Source organism: Pelecanus crispus, chromosome 5 (genome assembly GCF_030463565.1).
Source record: "Pelecanus crispus isolate bPelCri1 chromosome 5, bPelCri1.pri, whole genome shotgun sequence".
NCBI lineage: Eukaryota > Metazoa > Chordata > Aves > Pelecaniformes > Pelecanidae > Pelecanus > Pelecanus crispus.
The window spans coordinates 49,368,059-49,380,117 of record NC_134647.1 but is presented as its reverse complement, the minus strand read 5'-3'; the positions used below and the strand labels follow the sequence as shown (position 1 = coordinate 49,380,117).

Sequence of the window (12,059 nt, the reverse complement as noted above, 5' to 3'; positions counted from 1 at the left end):
TAGTGTTGCATGGGGTTGTTGTGACCCAAGTGCAGGACCCGGCACTTGGCCTTGTTAAACCTCATACAGTTGGCCTCAGCCCATCGATCCAGCCTGTCCAGGTCCCTCTGCAGAGCTATCCTACCCTCCAGCAGATCAATACTAGCACCCAGTTTGGTGTCGTCTGCAAACTTACTGAGTCCCTCCTGTGCAGGTCTCGACTCCATTACTGGCCTTGAAGTTCCCTCAGGAGTTTGGATGTGGGTAAGAAAACCCAGAAAATAAACTGATCCCTGCTCCCCCAGACCTGTGGCCACTTTTTTGTTAAGCTATGCTCATGCAGATGACAGCATGTGCAGTGTCATTTCTATGAATGAGTCTCTGCCTCTGCCTGGATGCATTTCATTTTAAAAATTGTCATACTTCGCCAGCACTGCATTTATGTGTGCTGAGGCCCTGTTTGGTCTTGACTGTTCAGCTTTGTGCAAACTCCTCAGGGAAAAAGTAGTCACCCTTTTTTTGCATCTGGTGCCTATAAACCTACCCTTGAACTAGCAGAAAAATTATTTAACTCAGGCAGGTGTCCTGGTAAGCTCAAAGGAAAGAGTCTTCTGCTTCATCATAAACAGCTGTCAGCTTTTATCCTTAAAAGAAACACTTATTTCTGTGCATGCCAAAGGCTAGGAAAATCACCCCCAGACTCAAATTGTTTGGGAACCAGGATGCACAACGGTGCTGTCACATTGATTATCATTTTTCTCAAAGAACTTTTTGTTGAGTTTGTTTTATGTGTCAGAGACTTTGAAATGAAATATCTGGCTAAATACCTGAAGACTTACTCCCGAGGATCTATCTTCTGGCAGAAAGTCTAATGTTGCTAATGCTATTTTTAGCTCCTAATTGCTGTTTCCTTTTCCTCTTTGATCATCTTGGATGAAGAACAAAATAAGGCAAGAAGAACATTCACAGTACATCCTATTTTCTCTAGTGTCACTAAGACACTGATGTGACTTAGATTGTGTTAACAGTTACAACAAAGGTGGTCAGTAGACCAAATTTTGAGTATGGTCCCTGTTCTGAGCTTCATTCTTCCTCACTTGATTAAGCATCCTTTCAACTCAGTTCAACTTGCACTTGAAAAATCACGGTGGATTCAAAGATTTTAATCATGCCCTAAAGACATTAAGACTATTTTAGCCTCAGTTTCCTCTCTGTATTATTCTGTAAAAATAAGATCTACAGAAGTTTTGTTTTGCCCTCCTAAGCTCTGTTCCTTCTCTGCCTGTTCTTTGGTTCATGGCTGGATACTTCTCTATTTAGTAGAGCACAGGGCCATGAAAACAGCATCAGCCATCTCTCATATTGTCAGTCCTTTCACCCCTAGTTAGCCTTGATATTATTTATATATATCATCTATATTCTGGTTGGTGAATGAAATTTTTTTCAGCTCTTCTATTCCAAATGGGATTCAGCATTAGTCTGAAATGAAGAGTGTTGATTATATGAAACACCTTCATTAACATTTTCAGGACAACACACCAAAAAAACCCTCCAAAACTGGGTATTGTTTTCAACCATTGTTGGGTTATGTCATAAAAGGCTAATCTCCATCCACACTAAGGCACACAGGAGTCCAAGGCAGGGTGGGGAGGGAAGGGATGAACCCTAGTAACCCAATCCCTGACCTGGCTGTACTGGGAGACCATCTGCCCCTTCGGCTGGGTGGTACCCGCTGCGGTGAGTCACCGCTCCCCAGGTCATCTCAACAGACTGAGGGGCATCACTGCCTGCGTGCACAGGATGCTTTGGGTGATGCAGGGGAAGAGCATTTGGGGATTGCATAAGATTTATGGATGTTTAGGAGAGGAATCAAAGGCTGTGAGCTTGCTGTATTTTTGTAAAGCATGGAAGGTATTTCTAAAATTGTATTCTTACCTTATTTTTAAATAGAAGCACAGTGCAATGGGAAGAAGGGGAGAAAAATGAGGTTTGTTTGCTTTTGAAGAGCTAAGGGTTTCTCAGATAACGAGCACTTTCAGTATATTTGCATCTGTGTAAGCAATTGTGCAGACTCTGCAGTCTGTTGCTAGAACCAAGATCACATTTCTCAGCCTGCCAAACTCTAAATACAAGAAACACCACATAGCACAAGGATCCAGATAAAGGAAAATAAGACATTGTAAATCCACAAAGCCAAAAAGGATGGGAAAGGGGAGGAACTGGATTTGCATGTTGTGAACACAGGGTACCGTTCCCCAACCTGCATTTTATGATTCAGCTATCACCCTGCAAATATTTCACAGTAATAAAAGGGAGCAAATGACAGGTCTGAGGGGACAGAGATAAATCTGTATCAGAAATAAGGGAGTGCTGAGAGATATAGCTGAGATATACCCAAGCATGGATATATATAATAAAAAGTCTGACAGAATGCTTGCACTGGATATGTACACAGGTGTTGCAACAGCTGACAATGTGAAAGCCTTGTTAGGGATGGAGCTATTTATTGTTGACAACAGCATGGGGAAATGTAGCTTTTGTCCATGCCAAATTGCTCCTTTTACAAAGCAAAATAACCCATGTCAGCCAGTTCAAGATATTTTTGTTTAAAAAATACCACTTGGAGACAGTATACAGACACACACACAAACACAGAAGTACCAATATGTGTGCAAGTGATTGCCATGTTGATGAAAGAGTCTTGCAGAATTTAAAGGAGGGGCATCCAGCATCTGTCTAAAAAAATGATGGCAGTAGCTTTTTGATGGTGGAACTCATAAAACTTACATTCTTTATGGGTTTTGGTAGCTGGTTGACAGAGTGCTGTATCAGAACTGAGATTTTTCAGGAAGGCAATGGAAAGGTCAGGAGACAATACTAAACATAGTTGTTTGTCCCATCTGGATTTTATCACTTCCATTTCCTGCCTATATAACCTTTTCTAGATGAATATATTATAACTTATACAAATGCACTACTAAAACTGCAGATTTGAAAATCAGAGATTTTGATGTTTTCTAACTGTTTGGCTTCCTTATCTTTTCATGGAAATTGCAGAATGAGGACCACAGAGCCTAGAAGAAAATGGGTAGTGAGGGAGGCTTTGAAGCTTCTCTTCCCTCCCTCAGTCCTCTGTAACCATATGCAGCTCACACCCCCAGACACACGCTGGCACAAGATGAAAGCTGCTCAGAGGCATCAGTGGAGCCCAAAAAGACACCACCATGTGAGTAGGGTGCCAGGATGTCTGGTAGCAGCTCTTTCTTGCAGCTGCATACTCTACATTGGGAAGCAGCACTGGTCTATCTACCACCAAGCAAATGTTTTATGTTTGATCATACTAATAAAAGCAGCAGAACCAGGACTTGGATAAACTGCATATCTGAGTTTTTCACCCTGTGGATCCTTCTCATGATAATGAGTAAAACCAACTTGACTCATTATTGCCTCTGTTCTTCTGAGGTAACAATTTCCCTCTGCAGGCAATGCCTCTGAGCAGCTGGCGGTCTGTTAGGGGAATTTATTATGAGTTTGTACTTCTCTTTTGAGAAATAACATTTAAATATTTGCTTTTATTTATTTATTTATATTCAACCTGCATGATTCATTTATGTATGTAAAACAAACACAAAAGGCAACCAGCAACCTCACAGTCAATTTTCTTCAGTGTCCAGTCCTATGCATTTCATAAAGTTTAGTATCACAGAGAGAAATAGCAGAGCATTTCATACATTGTTGTCTTGCTGGGGACAGGTTAGGAGGCTGAGAGTTCAGCTATCAAGTTAGCTCAGGCTATGATGCAAATAATTGTTACTGCCATTATCTTTGAAGCCAGATGTTTGGTGTCCCTGTGAGAAAAAAACAGAATATCACTACTACTTCTAAAAAGACTTTTTATCCACATTGTTATAACTCAGCAAAGAATGATATGACTAGGGACTGATTTGAAATATGGAGGGGGAAAAAAGCATTTCTATAAGTGGCAGAAAGTATTAATATAATTAATCTCCTATTTATTAGTGGTCTTCTGTTGTCAGGATGTACTAAAAAGAACACATAAATGCAAACAAATTGCAAATTATTACAGCAATGTTCTGTTAGGTGAACCTGATATGAAAATTCTTAAATAAATCACCTGGCATGTTTATAAAAAAATCCCCAAAACAAACAAACAAATCTCTATGGAAGTAGCTTGCAGCTGTTTTACTACACTGATAAATATGGGACAAGGCTCAGAAAATCAATGAGGCAGGTCTTCAGACACTGAGTTTCCTTTGAACATGATACCAGAACTGAGAAAAAAGGACAGCACATTCACCACAGCACTGAGGGTGGAAGTGGACATGTTCAGCTGAAGTTGGAGAAAATGGAAAGGCAAAAGGAACAGAGAAACAAAGCTCCAACCCCGCTCCTTATCTCCACCAAGTGTCTGCAAACATCAAAACATTAATGGTGACCTTTAGAAATGTTATCCCCAGTGGCTAGTCCATACTCACCAAGCCAGACCCATACCTATGGGAATGGTGGCCACTGCTGGTTCATCAGCCACCACCTGCCTAGAAGGGACAACAGTGGACATGGCTGGAGCGTGGACATGCCCCCATTAGGTTCTTCACCCCAACACCATGTGGCTCTGGAGATACCCAGCCAGTATCTAAGACATGAGCAAAACAATTAAGATACCTCTTGGTTATGCAGATTTCAATTTACCAACATGGCACTAGAAGGGACAGTCTTGAGATCCCAGAAAACTTCATTATCATACAAACACCTTCTTAAATTAATCAAGCTCTGTCATAGGATTAGTTACTGTGCTTTGCATGCTCTTACTCTTTTTGTTTTGTGTGTTAATGAACACAACAAATAAAATCAAACCTAAAGCTCTGTTTTGAAAAGTTCTCATAGCAGCAAGCCATTTTACAGATGAGTCATTAAGGGCATTCCTTAGCTCTTTCTATACCTACCTCAAGACTGTTGTATTATTCTCCATCATCTTCATCCTAACCAACAATTTCAGAATATGACATTGTATCAAATACTTTGCTGAAGTCAATATAGTTTACTGCATTTCCTGAATCCAGAAGTGAAACAAATCAGAGAGATGTAATATCCAATAGTTAATCAAAAACATTTTACTTTTCTTGACCAAGGCAAGGAATGATTTCAGCAATGCTTGAATTGAGAGAGATTTAATACACGTACCCTCTTTGAGTCTCATAGTTTACTTTATTGTCCATTACTCTGAATAGTTTTCTGTTGGAATTATACATTTTGTTTATTTCTCATCTTCATTTAGAGATTATACTATTTTTTTCTGCAGTTTGACCAAGGTGTGCAGTCCCAGCTGGAGTGCTAACAAAAATGGCCAAAGCATTTTAGATCAGGATTAAAGCAAAGCCATAAAGCTGTTTTCAGACATTGCCATGAGACCTACCCATATTGGACATGATTGAGCACACAAGTAAAATGAATTTGAGCCTTTCTGTTAAACTGAGAGACCTATGGAATAGGTTTTGCAAGCACCCCCCCATTAACCACAAATAACTCATAATGTTTTAAGGAAAGAAGAAGTTTACAGCTTTGAAGAGTACCTTTAATACTCTTCAAAATCTTTTGAATGTTACCATAGCATGGGAAAACAAGTAAAACAAACAAAAAAAATCCATCCTTTTATCTTTCAGTAAATTCATGTTCACACTTTCACCAAGAGGAACTGCTGCTCACACTCAGGACTGACCAGCCAGTAACTGCTTTTATTTTTGTTAAATTCTTAATTGTCCATTAAGACTACAATTACAACATTAGATATTCTCTGACATTAGACATTGCTTGTCACTTCAGCATAGATGAATTTGAGTATGCCAGAAGTCCATGTGAATCCAGTGGGATTACTCAGATCCTAAAAGTTAAACATTGTTGAGAGCATTGTTGAGAGCATTGTTGAGCTGAAATCAGACTGAAGTCAGGAAGTCTCCCAACACCCAAGTCTGAATTCAGCAGAGCATTATTTCTATGAAATGATTATTGCTGTATGAGTGATAACCTTTTACCTAATAGAAATTAATTTACAGTGATGTCTGCCTTATGAAATGTTTATCACATCCTCATTTCAAATAAGACAGTTCCTCTCGGGTGGTTTTATGAAAGAAAGATAGGCACTGGGCTTTTTTGGTCCCACAGTGATAAGTTTCCACTCCCTTTCCCTTGAGTGCAGTAGATGTGGAGTTTAGGTCATTATGCAGCCCCAGCAGCACCTGGCCCAGGTTATGCACAACATAACCCTGCAGAATCTTAGAATCATAGAATCGTTTAGATTGGAAAAGACCTTCAAGATCATCAAGTCCAACCATTAAACATCCATGACACCTGCCAGAAAAGTTAGGCTGCAAAATGATCATTCCAGAAGCTATTTTTAAGCAGGCTCAACACTCAAGACAACACCATTTCCCCTCTGCCCTCCAAGAGATGGAGAAAATGAGATGTCAGTAATCAACCGAGCCAATACAGATTTGTTCAACAACATATTAGGAAAACATTTTTTGGCATCAGACCAAAGGAATGTTTAAATGTTAGCTTTTCAAAAGCTATCTTGTTAACTCAGTAAAGACATGTCTTTAATTTTGTTTTGTTAAAACAGAAAACATGTTACACTAGGCTGCAGCTCATGAGAGCTGTAGGTAGAGAATACTTCCCTTCCTCACTGATGGAATCCATGCCCTTGAGTATTCACTTGTTTGCAATAGCAGAAAGTTGGTCCCGGATCCTTCCTAGACCTTCTAACATAGTGTCCAGGGTTTCCTTGCTCAGTTCCAGAGTCAGAAACAACAGGACTATTTCCACACAAGGCAACATCTTCCTGAATCTTTAACTGAAGCAGGCAAGTAGGGACTGCCATTCTGCTGATACTTTCTGAAGATGTCTTGATGTCCACCCTCCAGTCCATGTCAACCAGCTGAGGCAGGGAGATCTGACTTGCTTGTGCTTCATTCCTCCAAGCAGAGATATTCTCCAAGATTATCTTAGTCAACAGGTTTTTCAGATTTTGGTGGAAGTTTTCTGGAAAGAGAGAGAGGATATCTTCTGCCGTTGTCAAGCTGTGGTACACAACGTGCCTGGTGAGGCTGTGCAAAGCAGATACTAGCTGCTTCGCTTCCTCGGGGCTGGTGGCGAAGCCAGGACAGGCGCACTGTGCCAGCGGGCCGAGGCTGGCAAGTGGGCTGGAGAAACACTCCTGGCACAGCTGCCACACGACATCCCTTGGCGGCGCCTTCAGCAGGCTCTGCAGGGCGGCGAACTCCCCATCCCACACCACCGCCATCTTGGCACTGTCAACTGAGCCGGGCGCCGAGCTCCCCATGACGCACCGCCACCATCTTGGCGCTTGTAATTGTACTTGTACTTCTATAGTAGCTTTTTACCTCTAAGGAAGGTGTGGACTTCAGGTTATCTGGCAGTCACAATATGAGAAATACAATCATTACTGTCTGTTGCCTGAGCCTTTTTAATCTAGTTTTCCTTGAAATTTGCTTTCCCTTAATTTGCTTTTCCTCTTGAGTCTCAAAAAGAACGAGGAAATTATTCAGTTTAATTGGTCATATTCCACTGAATTTTAAAAAGCTTCACAGTTTGGTAATCTACAAATCTATGAAAGAGCAGTTAGTATACATGTATAAGGTCAGTAGAATAAGGACAGCCAAAATTGAGACAGCCTCTATGAAAGCAGTGAGTCCCAAATATTGAACATGCACTGGCTGAAGTGTCTGCTTATCAACAGCAAATTACGCCTAACTTTGAACAATACAGTAAGGCAAAGCTTCTGGAAACCTGTGACTGCAGAGTCTATGAAGATCAATACTACAGAAAGCAGCCATTCAGGGTTTTTTGTAACTTTTCCCCCTTTGTTCCTGTGGCCTGATACTTTTTGACCACCTTCTAGTAACTTCCATCTCTCCTTCTCTAAATTGGAGTGGTCATTGCTTCAATGACCAACATCGCCAATTCACAACATGTCTTGGGAATGATATAGTGTGTACTGTATATGTCCCAAATCCCAAACTGAAAATTGCAGAAATTAGATGGTTGAATTAAAAACCCCACAAATTTTTAAAGTCTATGCTACTGTACAGAAGTGTCAGTGTTTTTGCAGAATGGCTCTATTTTTTTCAAAACTCATTTTTCTCTCTGTTCCTGATTTCAGTTTGATCATTTGTGATGACTAGTTTCAACATCTTTAAAAAAAAAAACAAAAAAAAATCACATCACAGGGTTTTGGTGCAATGCTGCCAAAAAAAAAATAAAAAAAAAGATTAATGGTGGCTAACCTTATCCACTTAATTAACTTGATCAACTGAATGTCTGACTATTATGACAGGGTTTTTTTTTATGGAGGAAGTCCTAGGACATCCTTTCCTTATGGGAGTGCATGAAGAATATGAAGGTCATAGGACTGAAAAAGAACAGTGTAGGTTGTAGCGTGCATAGTGTCCTGGTTTCAGCTGGGATAGAGTTAATTTTCTTCTTAGTAGCTAGCATAGTGCTATGGTTTGGATTTAGGATGAGAAGAATCTTGATAACACACTGATGATTTAGTTGTTGTTAAGTACTGCTTAAGCTAGACAAGGACTTTTCAGCTTCCCATGCTCTGCCAGGTGCACAAGAAACTGGGAGGGGGCACAGCCAGCATAGTTGATCCAAACTGCCCAAAGGGCTATTCCATACCATATGACGTCATGCTTAGTATATAAACTGGGGGGAGTTGGCTGGGGAGCAGTGATAGCTGCTTGGGAACTGTCTGGGTATCGGTTGGCGAGCAATTGCATTGTGCGTCTACTTGCTTTGTATATTATTATTATTATCATTATTATATTGTTGTTATTATCATTACTATTTTACTTTATTTCAATTATTTAACTGTTCTTATGTCAACCCAGGAGTGTTTCTCACTCTTACTCCTCCAATTCTCTCCCCCATCCCATCGGGGTAGGGGGAGTGAGCGAGTGGCTGCATGGTGCTTAGTTGCTGGCTGGGGCTAAACCACTATAATAGTTAGCAAAATTACTATTATATCAGCTGTTTGAATCCTCATAGTCTTAGCAGCATGAAAAATAAGTGTGTTGGTGGGCTTTTTTCTGCTGTCTGTTAGATTTTTCCTTCCCTTGCTGAAGCATAGCATTCACATCTGCAGTTGTATATCTTTGGATTCAGAGCAATTCCTGAATGCACATAATTCAGAACACTTTATTCCTTGCATCTTTGCCCTGCCTACCCCCCATCACCTGAAACATTCCTGTTATTAATGATTTTGCAGAATCAAACCCTACACATTCAGAAATCATGTCCAACCTGCAGGGAGGAATTATTCAAGGTCCTCTGTGGGTTGTTTTATTGCCCACGACAGAACAGCTGAGGGCTCTGGAGCTGCAAATCCCTAGACTATTTCTAAAATAAAGATCAGATTTAACTGCCCTTAGCAAGTCTTAATGCTCTTATTGATCCTAAATCACTGGCATGTATTGGTGACTGAAAAGTGTCTCCTAAAAGTGCAGCTAGAACAGGAAGAGACCCTTATAAAACCCTGTATTAAAAAAAAAAAAAAAAAAAAGAAAACCAACCAAAAAAAAACACCACAAATTTTTCTCACTGATTTTAGTGAGACAATTTTGACACCAGAAGATAGAGTGGGTTATGTTGTTACCATAACTAAAATATGAACAGATTTAAAGTTTTGCTTAGTTGTTTTCAAGGTATCTCCAAAAAATTCACAGAGCAGAAAGGGAAATACTGAGTTCAATGACTATGGGCAGAAGGAAAATTTGGCTGACGTTTTGATTTTTAACAACATCCTGTGCTCTGCTTCTGACATTACCAGTTGTTGCACCAAAGGCAGAAAAACTATGAAGGTGGGAAATTAGTTTAAATGTCACATCTGATTGACAAAGACAAATCTCTAGTTTGCTGTAGTTCATTGTCAGCCCTGTGCAGAGGCTCAGATCCTGGATATTAACCCTTCTGAGGACAGACTGTATCAAGATTGTGCTATATCTTAATCATACGTATGTATTTTAGTCATTATCCATACAAGCATACGATATACATATATATACACACATATATACATTTATACATACAAGCAGTAATATGAGGGATGCAAATTAGATACAGTGACCATTGAACTGTACCTAGTATTCAGGCATAATTAAGTCTGATTTAAAGGTTTCCTCAGTGTCTTTTCAGGCATTATAGTATTTGCTCTTCTTTGAACTAGAAGACAGATACAATTAGCCTTTAGCTGGTTAACCTGTAGATTTATAAAAAAATTAAGAAACTACCTTAATCTAGTCCAGTAAAAAGCTACTATTTTCTATGCTTATTTAAGCAGTTGTATTTACACCTACACATTATTATTATTAATACTACTAATAATTATTATTACAATTATTATTTCCATGTTGGTACTGCCTCAAACCCCAAAGGGGGCTAGAGGCTCATAGATTCATCACATTTGGATTTTACCAACCCAAAATAAGAGATACCTAACCAAAAGGGGTTTAAAGTGGTATAGAAACAAAATAGATACTACTAGAGGAAAAAGAGAAGCAATTTGCCCCTAGTCAAAATGAAGGTCACTGGTAGAGGTGGAATTTGCCTCTAGGACTGTTGATCTACGCAACTGCAGCCCTTCTCAATTTTCCTAAATCTTTTACAGTTCCTTTAAATAGCACATTGTACAAGTTACATAAAAAGAAAATACGCAGATAACTTAGAAGCGTAAATTCAAGAGGCAAGGTGGAGTACTTACCTCATAGAGCCCCTCTATTTCTAAATGATGACTCTGACAGCTGAACAAGTGCACAGTGACAATTATTTTTCATTTTATTCTGTTGAGTAGAAAGCCGCTGTGCATGGACTCATCACTGCTTGTACTTACACCATTAACAAGATGTGTTCTCCTACTTGCTTGATTTTCATGTACATAGATACTAACTGTAACAACTGGGCTGCTATTAAAGTATATCAAACAGCTCCCAATTTCTTTGCTTTGAACAAAGTACCTTCCCCCCCCTGCCCCAACTTAACAGGAAAATTGGAAAATGTTTAAGCAAGTCATGTTAATAGAGCCCGATTTGGTACTTACATCATATATTAACATATCAAACACAGTTTAACATTCAAAGTATCTCCTGTTTGGCAGCCAGGAAAGTATGCCATAACATTAATGTACATGCCCTTACTAAATTTTCCCTCTATAATAGACAATCTGTTATAATGTAAAGGGAACAGCAATATATCACAGATATTACCACACAGACTAGCACTGCAAAGATAAAATTTCAAATATACATACTTATACAGCTACTATCTGAATATCTTTCTTTTAAATTTCTTTATTGAATAACTTTATTCTGTCTGCAGATAAACCAAGGACTCAATAAACAGTTACAGGCAAGGAGAGCAGGCACCTGGTGAAAGGGGACGGGATGGGAAGGGGAAGAATAACAAGGAATAAATATCATGTGCATGATCAGTGTCAAACAGTGTAAAATCACATGAAATCTGGGGGCAATCCTGCCTCCCTTCTGCCTGCAGCCATCTCTTCCCACCACTGTCTCACACTTGCTTGGACCTGGTGAGGCAGATCAGTTCTGGAGGGGAAAATATGCTTTCCACCAACTCATGCAACTCACTACACATCTGCACAGTTATTTTAATGACCCCAAGGAAACCAGTGAGAGGACACAGCCAAGGGAGAGTTGTGTGAGAGAAAGGAGAAGCTGCCCATGTACTTCTGCAGTGCAGAATTCATCAGCTGAAGCTGGTTGTGAAACTCCACTGCAAGGAAATGCAGTAAGTTTTAGGAAAATCCTCAACAAAACCAGTTGAAACTTAAAAAATTATGTTTTGTGAGTTTAAAGTAGTTTAAAAAAGGTGAAAACAAATGCCACATTTCCTAGAATTAATTTTTCAATTTTATTTTTAATTTCAAAGCAAAGTTTTTATTTATTTACATTGAATTGAGACGACTCTTAAAAATCCAACCCTGAGAAGCTGAGAACCTTTTGCAGTTCTTGGAGCCCCCCGTG

The 12,059-nt window shown here is 39.5% G+C and overlaps 1 pseudogene; it reads right to left on the bottom strand.

Annotated features, from left to right (window-relative positions):
* Window positions 1–6,664: 6,664 nt before the first annotated feature.
* On the bottom strand, window positions 6,665–7,297 carry LOC104026163 (COMM domain-containing protein 9 pseudogene; annotated as a pseudogene).
* Window positions 7,298–12,059: the final 4,762 nt, after the last annotated feature.